Genomic DNA, 18,064 nt, shown 5'->3' with positions numbered 1-18,064 from the left:
GTGTGTACCACCATGCCCAGCTAATTTTTGTATTTTTAGTAGAGACATGGTTTCACTATGTTGGCCAGGCCTGCCTTGGCCTCGCAAAGTGCTCAAAGACCAGCACAGTGTCCAGTGGGGTGGACATCTGACCTTCATGTTGGGAAATGCCTGGCAAGATAGATTTGGGTCAGATGGTGGAGGCCCTTGAATGCCTGTCTCAGGAGTTTGGATCCTGTATTTTCCGGTAGGCTTGGGCTTAAGAGGAGTGGGAGCAACTATGAAATTCACTTAGCATAGTTATCTCAGCTGCCTGCCAAGTAGTCTATTTAGCCCAATTCACAGGCAGAGCTTTGTTGAGCATTGAGAAGTCACTTGCTCCGTGTGAATCCAATCACCACGGCAGGCACACCTCAAAGAGGGAACACACAGCCGCCTCTGAAAAGCCTGCCCCATACTCCGGCAACTCAATTCATGAATATGCTTTTCCAATGTTTGACGCTGCTGCTTAGCAAAGATATTATGGGACAAATCCTTGATTTGACCTTTTGTATCTCTATCCATCCCACTGTGCTAAAAGCAATTATGTGCATCTTGTGTGTGGCTGTTGGAATGGGGAGTCACTTAGCGACGGGTCCTTTTCACACTCCAACTGTCCTCTCCCTCATTCCTTTCCCTCTCTCAAGCCGGCCCGCACAGCAGGCCTCCTCGGCTGCTTGGCAGAGTCTAAAATGGCATCAGGGGGAGGCAAGCAGGGATGTAAACAGGTGGAAACCGTTCCTGTCATGGTGATTAGCATTCTTCTTGGCCAGGCACAGCTATGGATGAAAGAATGGGGCCCCAAGGGGACAGGGAGGAGAAGGCTGGCCAGGAGCAGGAGACAGGGGAGGGATGAACTCTTTGTCAAAGGCACAGGCAACTTTCTGCAAAAACTTCCTAGGAAACAAAGTAATCCCAGTGTCAGGGTGGGTGGTAGTGATCTCTGCTGGGACAGATCACTTGTCACTGTCTTCTTAGCCTGCACTAAGTAAACTCATGTGTGCTTATGTCAGTGTGATTAAATACGAGGATTGACATCTGTGTATGTTAGAATGTACAGTTATGTCTGTGGATGTCTTATGTGGATAACAAGGTTTGAATATCTGCATAATGCCTATGTGTTATATATTTATATACTGTGTCTATATACTTATATGTATATGATGCCTATGTGTATATACTTATATGTATGGGTGCCTCAGAGAGCTCATGTTGGTATGTGTCTACGTATGTCTTAGTGTGTGTATATGGAGCATGCATGCATGACTGTGTGCATGTCATTTCCAGATGTGTTGCATTCCTTTGCGTATATGTGTGCATGGGTGTGCGTGCCAGAATGAAGTACAAGGGCTGAGTGAGAAAGAGCTCCCCTATCCTCTTGCTGGAGCAGTTCAGCGTGACTATAGAGGCCACTCCAATCCTGTCCAGAGAGAGGAGCCCTGATCTTGCTAAATAGGCCGAGAGTCTGGTTCTTCAGAAACTGGTATCCTTTACTCAGTTCCCCACTTCCCTCAAACTCCAGGCCTAAATGCAGTAGGAAAACCCCAAAGCTAGGGAAGATAACCAGCAAGTCAATAGAAGGAGAGAGTTAAAATGCTGGAGGCAAGACTGGAGGAACTGGAAGAAGAACAAGGATTTTTTCTGAGCTTTGAATATAAATAATTTACTGTGGGAAAGTGAGCTGGACTCTTGGGCAAGAGGTAAATGCAGGCAATGAAATAATAGTGAGTAAAGTGATCTGCTCCAGCCAAGGCTCACTCCTGATTGAGTTGAGACTTGGCTGCAGAAGGAGAGTAAATAAAAACGGTGCTTGGTGGGAATTGTCAGAGCTGACTTAGACCATCACTGCTGTTTGAAAGAGCTGAGGACAGAGCAGTTGGTCCCAGGTGAAGTCACCTGATAGAGTCACCATTGACTTTGGAAACTAGGGCAGAAAGGAGAAAATTAGCAATGTCTATAGTCAGAACTATGCCTTGTTACCCAAAAAAACTTTCTTGGCCAGGAACGGTGGCTCATGTTTGTAATCCTAGCATTCTGGTAGGCTGATGTGGGTGGATCGCTTGAGCCTCGGAGTTCAAGACCAGCATGGGAAATATGACGAAACTCTATCTCTATAAAAGTACAAAAATTAGTCAGGCATAATGGTGCATAGCTACTAGGGAGGCTGAGTAGGGGGATGAATTGAACCACAAGGTCGAGGCTGCAGTGAGCTGCACTCCAGCCTGGGCGACAGAGCCAGACCTTGTCTCAAAACAAAAACAACAGCAACAACAAAAATCCCAAGCACAGCAGATTTTACTGCAGTTGGCAACTTTCCGCCACTCTAACTCCCAGCCACATGTGACCTGGCATGATCATACCACCTATTACAGATCACCTTTGGGCTGCTCAGGTTATTATCAAGGTAATAAGGGGGGGATGAAACCCCAGGGTCAGACTGTCACTTTAAAACTCATCCAAGAGGCTCATTCAGACAGGCCTCTTATGATTACTCATTGATTGCCCATTGTATGCACATTAAGAATGGAGGTAAAAAATGAAGATGATCCATGAGCGCCTTCAATCCCAGCACTTTGGGAAGCCAAGGCAGGCAAATCGCTTGAGTTCAGGAGTTCGAGACTAACCTGGCCAACATGGTGAAACCCCATCTCTACCAAAAGTACAAAAATTAGTGGGGCATGGTGGCAAGTGCCTATGATCCCAGCTACTGGGGAGGCTGAGGTGGAGGTTGCAGTGAGCTGAAATCACACCACTACACTCCAGCCTGGGCAACAGGGCAAGATCCTGCCTCAAAAAAAAAAAAATGATCCATGAGGATACAACCTGGAAATAACTATCATTTAACATTCTGACGATAGCTTCTCAGGCTTTTTCCCACCTTTCTTTGTTTTCTGAATATATAGCTATTCATATGGACATACACATCTATAAGCTATAACTTGTTTGCCTCACTTATTAATATGTCAAATATCTTTTCATGTAAATAAAAATATACGTTGTATTTAATTTATTTTATTTCATTATTTTAAGATAGGGTCTTGCTCTGTTGCCAAGGCTGGAGTGCAGTGGCCCAATCAGGGCTCACTGCAGCCTTGACTTCCCAGGCTCAAGCAATCCTCCCAGTTCAGCCTTCTGAGTGGCTTAGTCTACAGGTGTGCACCCCCATGCCCAGCTATTTTTAAAATTTTTAATTTTTGTAGAAACAGGCTGATCCTGAACTCCTGGGCCCAAGTGATCCTCCTACCTTGGCCTCTCAAAGTGCAGGGATTACAGGGGTGAACCATACACTGTCAGCTTGCTTTATTTATTTATTTATTTATTTATTTATTTATTTATTTATTTATTTTGAGACAGAGTTTCGCTCTTGTTTACCCAGGCTGAAGTGCAATGGTATGATCTCGGCTCATCGCCACCTCCACCTCCTGGCTTCAAGCAATTCTTCTGCCTCAGTCTCCCAAGTAGCTGGGATTACAGGTGCTTGCCACCACACTCGGCTGATTTTTGTATTTTTAGTAGAGATGGGGTTTCATGATGTTGCACCGGCTGGTCTCAAACTCCTGACCTCAAGTGATCCACCCGCCTAGGCCTCCCAGAGTGCTGGGATTACAGGTGTGAGCCACCGTGCCTAGCCTTCTGCACTGTCATTTTAAGTGGCTACTAAATATCTCATCATATGGGCACATTATAATTTGTTTAACTGATCATCATTTGTTAGATATTTAGGTTTTTTCTTTTTATTCATCTGGAGTTTAAAATTTGTGATTAATGATAATATATTTTTTAAATAGTTCTTTTATAGTTCCTTAGGTGGTGCTAGTGGCAAAGATAACATTAGAAGCACAATGTTTGACTCTGGGGTCTTGTCACCTGCTCCTCACCTTGAGAATAATCTAAGAAGGTCTGAAGGTGACCTGGGATGATAAGATCAGGCAGTTCGCATACTCTACTAGCTTGAAGCTGCAGTTTTGGGAAGCCACCAGTTGCCATGCAATCTGCAGTGTTTGGAGGATTTTCAGAGTGATGGACCTTATCTGATTGTAGGCACTGCTAACTTGTTCTAGGAAGCAGCCTTCTTGTTCTGGTTCCAGACACAACGGCGGCATCATCCAGAACCCTATGGGGAACAACCACTCTCTGCCTTCAGCCCTCTCAAGGCTGGAGACTAGATTCTACTTACCTTGCACGCAACACCTGGCTTAGTGTTGTACGAATGGCACAATGCTTAACAAGTGCTGCATAGAAGGGTACATAGGGTCACAAACCCACCCTGTTCCACTGCACCATCATTCTAGCCAACCCCTGATGACCAGTCCCTCTGCTCCTGCGGACGATGTCAGCTAAGTAAGCCTGTGGGCTCTGAAGCCAGAGCATGTGGGTTCAAATCTCTTCTCTATTTACTAGTGTGGTCTTGGGTTAGTCACCTAACATATCTGTGCTTCATCTGTCAAATAGAGGTAACAATAGGACCTACCTCTGTATTAGGCAGGGTGACGATTATTTGGTTAGTACAGGTAACGCACTGAGAGCAGTAGTGGGTACACAGGAAGCTCTCAGTCGTGGCTAGCTGCAGCCATTCTTTCAAACGGAAAGAAGCATTCCTTGATCGAGCCTTACAGCCAACCTTGGAAGACTTGGCTTCTTGGCATTATATCTCTTCTAACTGTTTAAAAGCAGCTCTGCTCTTTTGAGCTTCTCACTTCCTTTTTCCAGGGGCCTAAATCATGACTCTCTGGAAGCTATTAAACATAACATGACCTGTGCTGTCTATGTTTATCCAATGAAGAGTACCTGGACTTTATTATTCTCCTGCATCAGAGTTCTTTTTTTTTTTTTGAGACAGGGTCTCACTCCTCTCCCCCAGGCTGTAATGCAGTGGTGCAATCACAGCTCACTGAAGCCTCAACTTTCTGGGCTCAGGTGATTCTCCCACCTCAGCCTCCTGAGTAGCTGGGACTACAGGTGTTTTTGTAGAGATGAGGTTTCACCATGTTGCCCAGGCTGGTCTTGAACTCCTGGGCTCAAGTGATCCACCCACCTCAGCCTCCCAAAGTTCTGGGATTATAGGTGTAAGCCACGGTACCCAGACCAGAGGCAGGCCTCTCTCAAACACGTTTCAGGGATTAAAGGATAATCTTTGCCACTCGACCTTATACAATCAAAATCTGATCCTTGGTTCCAAACTCACCTTTGTAATTTTCCCCAGGACCCTGGAATCCCCATTCATGCCATTAGGGTGCTGGTGGCCTATAGTAACACAAAGAACATTTGAGGTGGGCACATTGACTCGTTGGTACATTGGCTTTCATCCAAAGAAAATGACACATGCTCTAAATTGTACATGGAGGCTTGGGTATGGGGCTGTATGAAATTGTTCACATTCTCAGAGTCCTTTGTAATATCTAGTACGTCACCCTTTTTAAAGGGGCTTTTCCAGTACTGGGCATGGTGCCTCATGTCTATAATCCTAGCACTTTGGGAGGCCGAGGTGGGTGGATCACTTGAGGTCAGGAGTTTGAGACCAGCCTAGCCAACATGGTGAAACCCGTCTCTAAGAAAAATTTAAAAAATTAGCCAGACGTGGTGGCAGGCATCTGTAATCCCAGTTACTGGCGAGGCTGAGGCAGGAGAATAGCTTGAACCCCAGAGGCAGAGGTTGCAGTGAGCCGAGATCATGCCACTGCACTCCAGCCTGGGTGACAGAGTGAGACCTCGTTCCAATAAATAAATGATAAAATTTAAAAATGGGCTTTTCTGGAATGAGGAAAACTGTGTGGGTCTCAAGCAAGGCAAGCTCTTCACAACATGTGGAGGAGGTAGTCTGTCCCCAATACATTCATCTGTTCATTCAAGCCCTGTTTACTGATTCATTCAATATTTGACACTATGCCGGGCAGTGTCTAGAGCTGGGATAGCCAAAAGTCAGACATGGAACCTGTCCCCTAAGGGCTCACAGTTAACTGGAAAATACAGACAATACATACAGCACAGTGTATTATATGCTCCAGTCAAGGAAATACAAGGAACTATGGGGATATATGGCAGGGGCATCAAACTCTGACTGAGATGATTGGGGAAGTGATCCTGGAGGATTGATGTCTGAAATGAAATCTGAAGGGTGAACAGGAGTTAGGCAGTCAAACAAGTGGATACAACATGTTTAAAGCAAAGGTCAGAAAGCAAATAAGAGCACGGAATGGGGAAGGGCATGAAAGATGTTGGGTGCTGCAGGATTATGGTGTTACAAAGGCAAGGGTGGTGAGAGATAAAGCTGCGGAGGTGGGCAAGGGACAGAGCATGACAGGTATTGTGAGCCAGGTAAAGAGCTGGACTGTACTCCCCACTCCATAAGAATGGTCCTGTGTCCCATTCTTCCTGATTCCCAGTTACTGTCGGCTGATAAGGCCTAATACTCACTGGGAACGTGGGGAGGGGTGCATTTTAGAAAGGACCACAGAGGAGAAGTAAAATGTTTTGTCCAAGACAATGGGGCAATAATGGCATAATGACAGGCCATGAGATGGACATCCCAAAAGTGGGGAATTTTACCAAAATCCTCTTCAAGCAGCACTTTGTAAATACCTGCCTGCTGCTGAAACTCAGGGAACATGTTCTTTATTTTTGTTTTTCCTAAGAATCAAGTGGATTAATGTTTACCTCATAAGAACACAGAAGCCTTAATTTTGTGCATTGTGTCCAGGAAATAGCCAGCGAGCACACAGGAGCAGTTTAAATAGACTAAAGCAAGAAGACACGTGTCACAGGGCCTCTCACAGCAGACAGCACAGAGTAGACACTAAATAAATACTTGCTGAACTTGACACCCATTTGACTAACCATCCTCAGATGCTCACTGGCCCCTCCTGAGTACCAGGCGGTGTTCAGTGAGTGTGCTAAGAAATACAAAGACAACTGAAGACCCAGGAGTGTGTGTGTGGTCCAGCTCAGGAGTTCAGACATCTCCACTGTAAATGCATATGGTACCACATGGTGATATTGAGGCCCAATAAATGGATGGCTGAGACAAGCAGAGCTTTGGGTGCTGTCTTCTGGAAACTTTCCTAGAGGAAACAGGACTCGAGGGGGTGTATTAGTCCATTCTCATACTGCTATGAAGAAATACCCAAGAATGGGTAATTTATAAAGGAAAGAAGTTAAATTGACTCACAGTTCTGCATGGCTGGGGAGGCCTCAAGAAACTTACAATCACAGCAGAAGGCACCTCTTCACAGGGTAGCAGGAGAGAGAATAACAGCAAGTAGGAGAAATGCCAGATGTTTATAAAACCATCAGATCTCATGAGAACTCATTCACTATCACAAGAACATCATGAGAGTAACTACACCCATGATTCAATTACCTCACACCAGGTCCCTCCCATGACACATGGTGATAATTGGAACTATAATTCAAGATGAAATTTGTGTGGGGACACAGCCAAACCATATCATTCCACCCCGGCCCCTCCCAAATCTCATGTCCTCATATTTTAAAACACAATTATGCCTTTCCAACAGTCCCACAAAATCTTAACTCATTTCAATCTGGGTGCAATGGCTCACATCTGTAATCCCAGCACTTTGGGAGGCTGAGGCAAGCAGATCACCTGATGTCAGGAGTTCAAGACCAGCCTGGCCAACATTGTGAAATACCATCTCTACTAAAAATACAAAAATTAGCCAGGTATGGTGGCAGGCACCTATAATCCCAGCTACTTGGGAGGCTGAGGCAGGGGAATCTCTTGAACCTGGGAGGCGGAGGTTGCAGTGATCAGAGATCGTGCCACTGCACTCCAGCCTGGGTGACAGAATGAGACTCTGTGTCAAAAAAAAAGTCTTAGTTCATTGCAGCATTAACCCAAAAGTCAAAGTTCAAAGTCTCATCTGAAACAAAGAAAGTCCCTTTCTCCAAATGGGAAAAATTGGCCAAAATAAAGGGGCTATAGACCCCATGCAAGTCCGAAATTCAATAGGGCAGTCACTAAACCTTAAAGTTCCAAAATAATCTCCTTTGACTCCATGTCTCACATCCAGGCCATGATAATGCAAGAGCTGGGCCCGCATGGCCTTGGGTAATTCCACCCCTGTGGCCTTGCAGGGTACAGACCCCCTCCTGGCTGCTTTCACAGGCTGGCATTGACTGTCTGAGTCTTTTCTAGGTGCATGGCGCAAACTATTGGTGGATCTACCATTCGGGGTCTGGAGGATGGTGGCCCTTTTCTCACAGCTCCACTAGGCCATACCCCAGTGGGGACTTTGTATGGGGGCTCTAACCCTACATTTCCCTTCCTCACTGCCAGAGCAGAGGTTCTCCATGAGGGCTCTGCCCCTGCAGCAAATTTCTGCCTGGACATCCAGACATTTTCATACATCCTCTGAAATCTAGGCGAAGGTTCTCAAATCTCAGTTCTTGATATCTGTGCACCAACAGGCTCAACACCACATGGAAGCTGCCAAGTCTTGGGGCTTCCACTCTCCAAAGCCATGGCCTGAGCTGTACCTTGGTCTCTTTTAGCCACAACTGGAGTGGCTGGGATGCAGAGCACCAAGTCCCTGGGCTCCACATAGCAAAGTGTCTCTGGGCCTGGCCCAGGAAACCAATTTTTCCTCTTAAATCTCTGGGCCTGTGATGGTAGAGGCTGCTATGAAGGTCTCTAACAGGCCCTGGAGACATTTTCCCCATTGTCTTGGTGATTAACACTTGGCACCTTGTTACTTATGCAAATTTCCACAGCAGGCTTGACTTTCTCCCCCAAAAATGGGGTTTTCTTTTTTTTTTTTATTTTATTTCATTTTATTTTTTTATTTTTTATTGCATTTTAGGTTTGGGGCTACATGTGCAGAACATGCAAGACAGTTGCATAGGTACACACATGGCAGTGTGTTTTGCTTCCTTTCTCCCCTTCACCCACATTTGGGGTTTTCTTTTCTATTGTATTGGCAGGCTGTAAATTTTCCAAAATTTTATGCTCTGCCTCCTCTTGAATACTTTGCTGCTTAGAAATTTCTTCCACTAGGGCTGGGCACGGTGGTTCACACCTGTAATCCCAGCACTTTGGGCGGCCGAGGCAGGTGGATCACGAGGTCAAGAGATTGAGACCATCCTGGTCAACCTGGTGAAACCCCGTCTCTACTAAAAATACAAAAAATTAGCTGGACACGGTGGCACGTGCCTGTAATCCCAGCTACTCAGGAGGCTGAGGCAGGAGAATTGCCTAAACCCAGGAGGCGGAGGTTGCGGTGAGCCGAGATCACGGCATTGCATTCCAGCCTGGGTAGCAAGAGTGAAACTCCATCTCAAAAAAAAAAAAAAGAAATTTCTTCACCAGATACCCTAAATTATCTCTCTCAAGTTCAAAGTTCCACAGATCTCCAGGGCAGAGGCAAAATGCCACCAGTCTCATTGCATAGCAAGAGTCACCTTTACTCGTTTCCAACAAGTTCCTCATCTCCATCTGAGATCACCTCAGCCTGGACTTCTTTGTCCCTATCACTATCAGCATTTTTGTCAAAGCCAATCAAGTCTTTAGGAAGTTCCAAATGTTCCCACATCCTCCTGTCTTCTGAGCCCTCCAAGTCTCCAAGAGTAAAAGGAATCGAAAAAGAGGAGGTGACACCAAGATTCATTAAGTTATATTGACCTGCAGGTGATATAAAGTCCATATTGATTTCTAGTGGAAAGTTTTACTGTGAATCAAAATCCAAAGTAAAAAAAAGAGTTGTTTGATGTTTTCTATCCCAATACAACTCACTGATGTGTAGGCTTAGCTATAATTTTATTTTGCCTTTGGGGTAAAGTTTATAACAAGTACATTTGAAAGCAGAAACATGTTGTTTTCCCTAGGGGGGTTGAAAGGGTTGCCTCAGGTCTGGCTGTATCAGTGAGGGTCTGTCATGCAAAAAAAGGAAAACAGGCAACTAGTCCAGCCTCTTCCTCCCCTACTTGCTCTGCACTGCTCGGAAGAGTCCCCTTTCTGGCTCCCTTTATTTTTCTAATTTCTAGCTTCTACCTCCTACCTGAAAAGATTCTTAGGCTGGGAACAGTGGTTCATGCCTGTAGTCTCAGCACTTTGAGAGGCCAATGCAGAAGGATCTTTGAGCCCACTAGTTCAAGACCAGTCTGGGCAACATGGCAAAACCCTGTCTCTACAAAAAAAAAAAAAATACAAAAATTAGCTGGGTGTAGTGGCACATACCTGTAGTCCCACCTACGCAGGAGGCTGAGGTGAAAGGATCACCTGAGCCCAGGAAGATCATGCTTGCCGTGAGCTGCCACTACATTCCAGCCTGGGTACAGAGAGATAACCTGTCTCAAAAAAAAAGAATCTCTTTTGATGACATATTTGTGTATGTTTGGTTTTGACCTCAAACTATTGAGTGCCTTCTATGTGCTAGTGTGTTGTGTCCAGTTCTTCATGCCCTGGTGGGGAAGGCAGAGATACATGCGAGGTAATATTTACTGCAAGTGACAATTGTTTTGGTAGTGAAATCAGCATAGTGCAATAGGAGTTTAGAGGAGAGGCCACAGCGAACATTTTAAAGTGCAATGCCAATGCCACTGCCTCTCTCTGTCCTGAAGCCAATCCTGGAGGGCAACACATAGGTCAATATGGAGTGGAGAGCCCTCCAGAGGGATATGGGACTATCAGGACCACCAGGCTCAGTGACAAAGCCTGGGTTGACTATTTCAATCAATCCATTTAACCACAAATCCTGGCTGCATATCTGCTACAGGTGCATCTGCATGCTAGATGTTTTCAGTAGGAAACAAGGGCAAAGAAGGCAGGTATGGCCAGGCACATTGGCTCGTGCCTTTAATCTCAGCACTTTGGGAGGCCAAGGTGGGCGGATAACCTGTCAGGAGTTCGAGACCAGCCTGACCAACATGGTGAAACCCCGTCTCTACTAAAAATACAAAAATTAGGCCAGGCATGGTGACTCATGCCTGTAATCCCAGAACTTTGGCTGGCTGAGGCAGGCAGATCACCTGAGGTCAGGAGTTCCAGACCAGCTTAACCAACATAGCAAAACCCTGTCTCTACTAACAATATAAAAAATTAGCTGAGCATGGTGGCACATGCCTTTAACCCCAGCTACTCAGGAGGCTGCAGTGGGAGGATTGCTTGAATCCAGGAGGTGGAGGTTGCAGTGACCTGCAATCATACTACCGCACTCCTTCCTGGGCAACAGAGCGAGACTCCATCTCAAAAAAAAAAAGAAGGCAGGTGGGCTGTCTCACAGAGTTTGTAGACCAACTAGGAAGATAAAAGTTAAGAAAGCAGTCAGCTGTGCTAGGAAGGGTTTTATCCTCCTTCTCTTTTCTGGAACCAAGTGCTGCAAAAGTGCCATGCCCAGGGCGGTTCTCACAGGAACAGCGAGCAAACAGGAAACGCTTTCTTCTCCCTTCTCCAATCCTTCAGTCTCCCCTAGTGCTCCTATTAGCAAAATGTAAAGGAAGGCAACTGACAAGAATATAGTCTGAAGCCAGCACAGTGGCTCAAGCCTGTAATCCCAGCACTTTGTCAGGCCAAGGCAGGAGGATCGCTTGAGGCCAGGAGTTTGAGGCTGCAGTGAGCTATAATCAGGTCACGCACTCCAGCCTTGGCAACAGAAAAAGATCTTGTCTCTCTCTCTTTCTTAAAAAAAAAAAGAAAGAGAAAGAAAGAGAATATAGTCCCAGACCAAGCACTACAAAATAGAAGAGTGGGCTTGCCAATGACAGACAGTTGTGCAATAATCAGCTTAAAGAGTCAAGAGCAGCTGGCTTGGATCACTGGGTTTTGCTATAAGCCATGGGGTAAAGAGGAGTTCCCATTAGAGAGAAGAGCCGATAGAATGCCTTCTGCTGTGTGAAGAACATGAGAGAGAAGCAGAGGGGACTGGACTGGAGGGAAGATGTTTTGGACACTTAGAGACCAGGATCTCCATGCACCTGATTTAGCTCAATCTACATTGAACAAGAGAAGAAGCACGAGGGACTTAGGCCTATTTTTCATTTTGTGCTTTGGGAAGAGCGTGTCTGGCAGCATGCCCCCCACTGAGCCATCCAAAAACACGTTTAGTCAGAGACTGGTACCAGGTACCCACGCATCAACCTTTGGGCCTTGCCAGCTCCCTTGTAGCCTGGAAGGGATCCAGAAGTTCCTGACAGAGCAGAGAAAACGATCCCCCAAAATGTGTCACGGGTATGCTGAGTGCTTTGAAGATTAAAAGGCCTCAGAAATAAGCCTCAGAACCAAAGTCTGTCTCTGTTCTTTCCCCCAACCTTCCTGTCGAATTTGCTTATCTGACTTCTAAGAAAGCTTAAATGTAATTGTCTTAAGGCTCCCTCCCGAGGGAGCTCATCAGCTAACCAGGAATGATCAACCATGAGAGAAGAGACTCTAGTCTCACCAGGCCGAGGCTGACTTTTCCTCTATTCTTCTGAGGGTAGCTCCACGAGATTACCAGGGGTGGGGAACTTTAGTTGCATAATAAGACAACCTTTGTTCCTGTGAAGCAACCTCTGTTCTTTACCTTTCTGTTCTGGTGGCTCCCAATACCATTTGTTCTCCCTAATGATTTACTACCCCTTTAAATAATTGTCTACAATTCCCACCTCCCCCTCCCCTGTGAAAAAAGGGGAGCTTCTGGGCCACACTGTGTTTTTTTTTTGGTAATCATTCTGTAATTTCCTCCAAGCATGTTAATGTTTTTATGCCTTTTCTCCAATGAATCTGCTTTTAGGCAGTTAGTTTTCAATGAATTTTCAGACACTTCCCTGGGGGTGGCATGAGGGCTTTCGGTGGCAACCTCTGGAGGTTACAGGGAGCTGCTCTTGGCATCAAGGGAGTAAGGGAGTAAGGTCTGGGCAGAGGAGTAAGGTCTGTCAGGGAGTAAGGTCTGGGCAGAGGGAGAAATTGAACTCTGGCACTGTTGACAAAGCTCCACTGATCCCCTGGGGAGCTTTGAAGCTGGGACAGTCTTTTAGAATTGTTCCGAAATGGCCAGGCATGGTGGCTCATGTCTGTAATCCCAGCATTTTGAAAAGCCAAAATGGGTGGATCACTTGAGGCCAAGAGTTTGAGACCTGCCTGACCAATAGGGCAAAACTCTGTCTTCACTAAAAAATACAAAAAATTAGCCCAGCATGGTGGCACGTACCTGTAATCCCAGCTACTTGGGAGGCTGAGGCAGGAGAATTGCTTGAACCCAGGAGGCAGAAGTTGCAGTGAGCTGAGACTGCAGCACTGCTCTCCAGCCTGGGTGACAGAGTGAGACTCCATCCCAAATAAATAAATAAATAAATAGTTCCGAACTGAGGCAAGGTAGCTGAATCTTTGTATCCCTATTTTGACCACTCATTAGGTGCATTTTCCTTCCCCGCCCAGGAGGGGCATACCTAAGAAACAACTCAGCTGTATGCCATCTGCACCCAACATTCCTGGCAGATCTGAAGGACAGATCTAGATGGTGCACTGCAGTCTCCACTATGAGGGTCATCATGGAGAGAGAGGTACAGTGTCATCTTTAGAGGAGTCCAAACTGGTGACCAGCTGGGAGGTGCAGCCTGACCTCAGAAGATCTGCAGAACCAACATAAGTAGAGGTGGAGCCAACTCACTAGGGAGGGGGTGGCAGCACTCCAAGGGGGAACAGGGCTGTGCATTTCCCAAGTGAGGGGGACACATTGTGCTTCATGCCACCCATGATGCCTCAGCAGCAGAGGCAGACAACCAAAGGCAATGGCCAGAGATAAGCAAAAGGCAGCTCAGCAAGAGAGCACATGTGCAACAGCAGCCCCTCCCACAAGGCCATGAGGCTCTGTAGGGCCTTACTGTTCCCAGCTACCATCTTGGGAGGGAGGAAGGGGAGCCTTCTCAGGAGGAGAGAAACAGATTTTAGAAAGACTGTTATTTCTCAGCAAAAATTGAGTTAACAAACCTCAATTCCGCCAATTTTTTTTTAAAGTTAGATGGGACAGAATTGGCTTTAATTGGGAAGTTTAAGTTGTCACCTCACCCTAACCATTAGAGGAATGGAGTCTTGAGAGAAAGATGAAGCAAGTTACAAGGAATGAAGAAGCAGGCCTGGTGCAGTGTCCCACACCTGTAATCCCAGCATTTTGGGAGACCAAGGTAGGAGGATCCCTTGAGACCAGGAGTTTCAGACTAGCCTAGGCAATGCAGAAAGACTCTGTCTCTACAAGAAACTAAAGAATTAGCCAGGTGTGGTGATGTACGCCTGTAATCTCAGCTACTAGAGGGGCTGCCGGGAGAAGACTCTTTAAGCCCAGGAGTTAAAGGCTGCAGTGAACTATGATCGTACCACTGCACTCCAGCCTGGGCAACAGAGCAAGACCCTGTTTCAAAAAAAGAGTGAAGAGGCCAGGTGCAGTGGCTCACACTTGTAATCCCAGTACTTTGGGAGGATGAGACGGGCAGATCACGAGGATCAAGAAATCAAGAACAGCCTGGCCAACATGATGAAACCCCATCTGTACCAAAATACAAAAATTAGCTGGGTGTGGTGGCGTGCACCTGTAGTCCCAGCTACTCAGGAGGCTGAAGCAGAATTGCTTGAACCCAGGAGGTGGAGTTTGCCATCAGCTGAGATTGTGCCACTGCATTCCAGCCTCATGCCTGATGACAGAGCAAGACTCTGTCTCAAAAAAAAAAAAGTGAAGAAGTTAATTTTTTTCCTCATCTGAATTCTGATATGTAAATTTCATCCCCTCCAGTTCTCTCTTTCCCCAAGGCCTTATCCTAAACAACTGCTGTGAAAGTTATCTTTAGGAAACACAGGTTTGATCATGATGCTTCCCTGTTTAAAGCATTGATGGCACTTCAATTGCATGTAGAATACTACACTTGATCTTAGCCAGAAGGCTGAGAAGCAATTGCCTACAGAATAAAGTTAAAACTGCTAAGCTTTTCATACCCTGGCTCTTCCCACCTACCGTTTCTGGAGATATCAGCTATTTGGATCTGCTTTTCAGTCTGTCTAGAATGCCTTTCTCTCCCTTCTCCTACTTCAAGACCCAGCACAGTTTCTTTGTTTTGGGTGGCATTTGTTTGCTTGTTTGTTTGTCCTGTGAGACAAAGTCTGGCTCTGCTGCCCAGGTTGGAGTGCAGTGGTGGTATCCCGGCTCACTACAGCCTTGATATCCCAGGCTCAATCAATCCTTTGACCTCAGCCTCCCAAGTAGCTGGGACTACAGGTGTGTGCCACCATGCTGGATTAATTTTTATATTTTTTGTAGAGATGGGGTTTCACCATGTTGTCCAGGCTGGTCTCAAACTGCTGTGCTCAAGGAACTCCAGGGCTCAAGCTATCTGTCCAACTCAGCTTCCCAAAGTGCTAAGATTACAGGCATGAGCCATGGTGCCCAGCCAATATTTTTTGAGACAGGTCTTGCTCTGTTGCTATGGCTGTATCATAGCCCACTGCTCCCTCGAATTCCTGGGCTCGAGTGATCCTTCCTCCTCAGCATCCTGAATAGCTAAGACTACAGGCATGCACCACTATGACTGGCTAATTTTTCTTTTTTCTTTTCTTCTGTTTTCTTTCTTTCTTTCTTCCTTTTTTGAGATAGAGTCTAACTCTCTTACCCAGGCTGGAGTACAATGACATGATCTCAGCTCACTGCAACCTCCGCCTCCTGGGTTCAAGCAATTATCCCGCCTCAACCTCCCAAGTAGCTGGGATTACAGATGTATGCCACCATACCCAGATAAATTTTATACTTTTAGTAGAGATAAGGTTTCACTGTGTTGGCCAGGCTGGTCTCAAACTCCTAATTTCAGGTGATCAGCCCACCTCAGCCTCCCAAAGTGCTGGGACTACAGGCATGAGCCACTGTGGCTGACCTTGGTTAATTTTTCTTTCTTTTTTTTTTTTTTGTAGAGATGAATTCTTTCTATATTGCCCAGGCTGGTTTCTAACTGCTGGACTCAAGCAACCCTCATGCGTTGGCCTCCCAAAACACTAGGATTACAGGTATGAGCCACCACACTTGGCCCTGGCACAGTTTTTTTTACCTCCCTCTTTTTCTTAAACTGCCTATAGGATTCACTGCTCCCTCTACCATGATTCTACAACACTTTGCAAAGATCTGTTACAAATCCTTACATACTGTAATATCATTTGCCTGTATCTGTACTACCCTTAGATTATGAACTCTACCCATCGTTGAACTCCTCACCTCCTTTTTTTAGTTTTGTTTTTCATCCCCTGAATGACTCTGCTGTTCTTCTCATGTACCTTGTCCTTACCTTGGCACCCTTAGGCAGGGGAGCAACAGAGTCACTATAAGTGCTATGGGATAAGGGAGTTAATCTCATAGATTAAAGAGTTAGAATTTACAAAACAGCTGGAGAAGTGAAGATCAGATGTGGAAGTTAGAAGATCAGAGAAAGAGTTGCCCATCTGCCCATCCAAAAAGCTAAGTATGTCCCATCACTGAGGTAGAGTCATCCATGGGAAGCTGTTGCCTCTAGGTAGGCATCCTCTTTGTCAATTCACAAACAAGAGTTTGTTATTGGGCAGGGACCACTGTTGGTCAGTGGGGCCAGGCTGGTCACAGAGAGAGGGAGAGTGAGAACAAGCTGGAGACAGCTGGGCACCTTTGTGTCTTCTGGTCATCTCATCTTACCATCAAATGACTCTCAGAGAAATGACTACTCTTCCAAATCTCATGCAAGTTATTCTGCCCAACTTTAACCCAGAATCATACAGAGGAGACCCTGAGAACACCAGTTTAACCAAGTTGACACAGCACAAACCACCACAACACTGTACTATAGCCATCATTTACTTCTGTCTGCCCCTCAGCAAGGTTGAGAACTCCCCAGTGTGAGCAAGAATTGACTTTTTTTTTTGAGACTTAATCTTACTCTGTTGCCCAGGCTGGTGTGCAGTGGCACAATCCCATGTCATTGCCACCTCCACCTCCCAGGTTCAAGTGATTCTTGTGCCTCAGCCTCCCCAACAGCTGGGATTATGGACGTGCTCCACCATGCCTGGCTAATTTTTGTTTTTTGTTTTTTGTTTTTTTTTTAAAGAGACAGGGTTTCACCATGTTGGCCAGGCTGGTCTGGAACTCCTGACCTCAGGTGATCCACCTGCCTTGGCCTTCAAGAGTGCTGGGATTACAGGCATGAGCCGCTGTGACCAGCCTGTCTTACTTTTTTAAAAACTTTTTTTTTTGGTATAGTCAAAGCCTAGGACATTACTGGCAGCACTGTAGACTAACTAGTCAAGGGCTTTTTAAAAATTAAATTCAAAATGAAATACACTGAATTGAATAGGCAGTGACTGAGTCTTATCCTTGTGTCTATAGTTTGGAGCACAGTACCTGAGGGCTCATGCTTCTCAATGGTAAGTGCCAAGGGGATATTTGTTAACACATGGAATTGCCCAGAAAGGTTGTTTATGAAGGAAGATGGAATACACTTTGAATGGAGGGTGAATCTGAGGATAAGTTCCAGTTGTTTCTATGGTTCATTGTTTCATTTTTTTATACTAGTCATTCTATTAAAATAAAACGTAGGGGATATTTTTCAGGACATAGACTTTTTTCATTCGAGATTAACAGAAATGGTCAGGCACGGTGGCTCACGCCTGTAATCCCAGCAACTTGGGAGGCTGAGGTGGGTAGATCACCTGAGGTCAGGAGTTTGAGATCAGCCTGGCCAGCATGGTGAAACCCTGTCTCTATTAAAAATATAAAAATCAGCTGGGTGTGGTGGTGCACACCTATAATCCCAGCTATTTGGGAGGCTGAGGAAGAAGAATCGATTGAACCTGGGAGGCGGAGGTTGCAGTGAGCCGAAATCATGCCATTGCACTCCAGGCTGGGCCACAAGAGTGAAACTCCGTCTCAAAAAAAAAAATTGCCAGGCACGGTGGCTCACGCCTGTAATCCCAGCACTTTGGGAGGCCGAGGTGAGCAGATCACAAGGTCAAGAGATGGAGACTATCCTGGCCAACATGGTAAAACCCCGTCTCTACTAAGAATATAAAAATTAGCTAGGTGTGGTGGCGCACGCCTGTAGTCCCAGCTACTCAGGA

Source organism: Callithrix jacchus, chromosome 14 (genome assembly GCF_049354715.1).
Source record: "Callithrix jacchus isolate 240 chromosome 14, calJac240_pri, whole genome shotgun sequence".
In the NCBI taxonomy this organism is placed as follows: domain Eukaryota; kingdom Metazoa; phylum Chordata; class Mammalia; order Primates; family Cebidae; genus Callithrix; species Callithrix jacchus.
Note: the sequence above shows the minus strand (reverse complement) of the source record.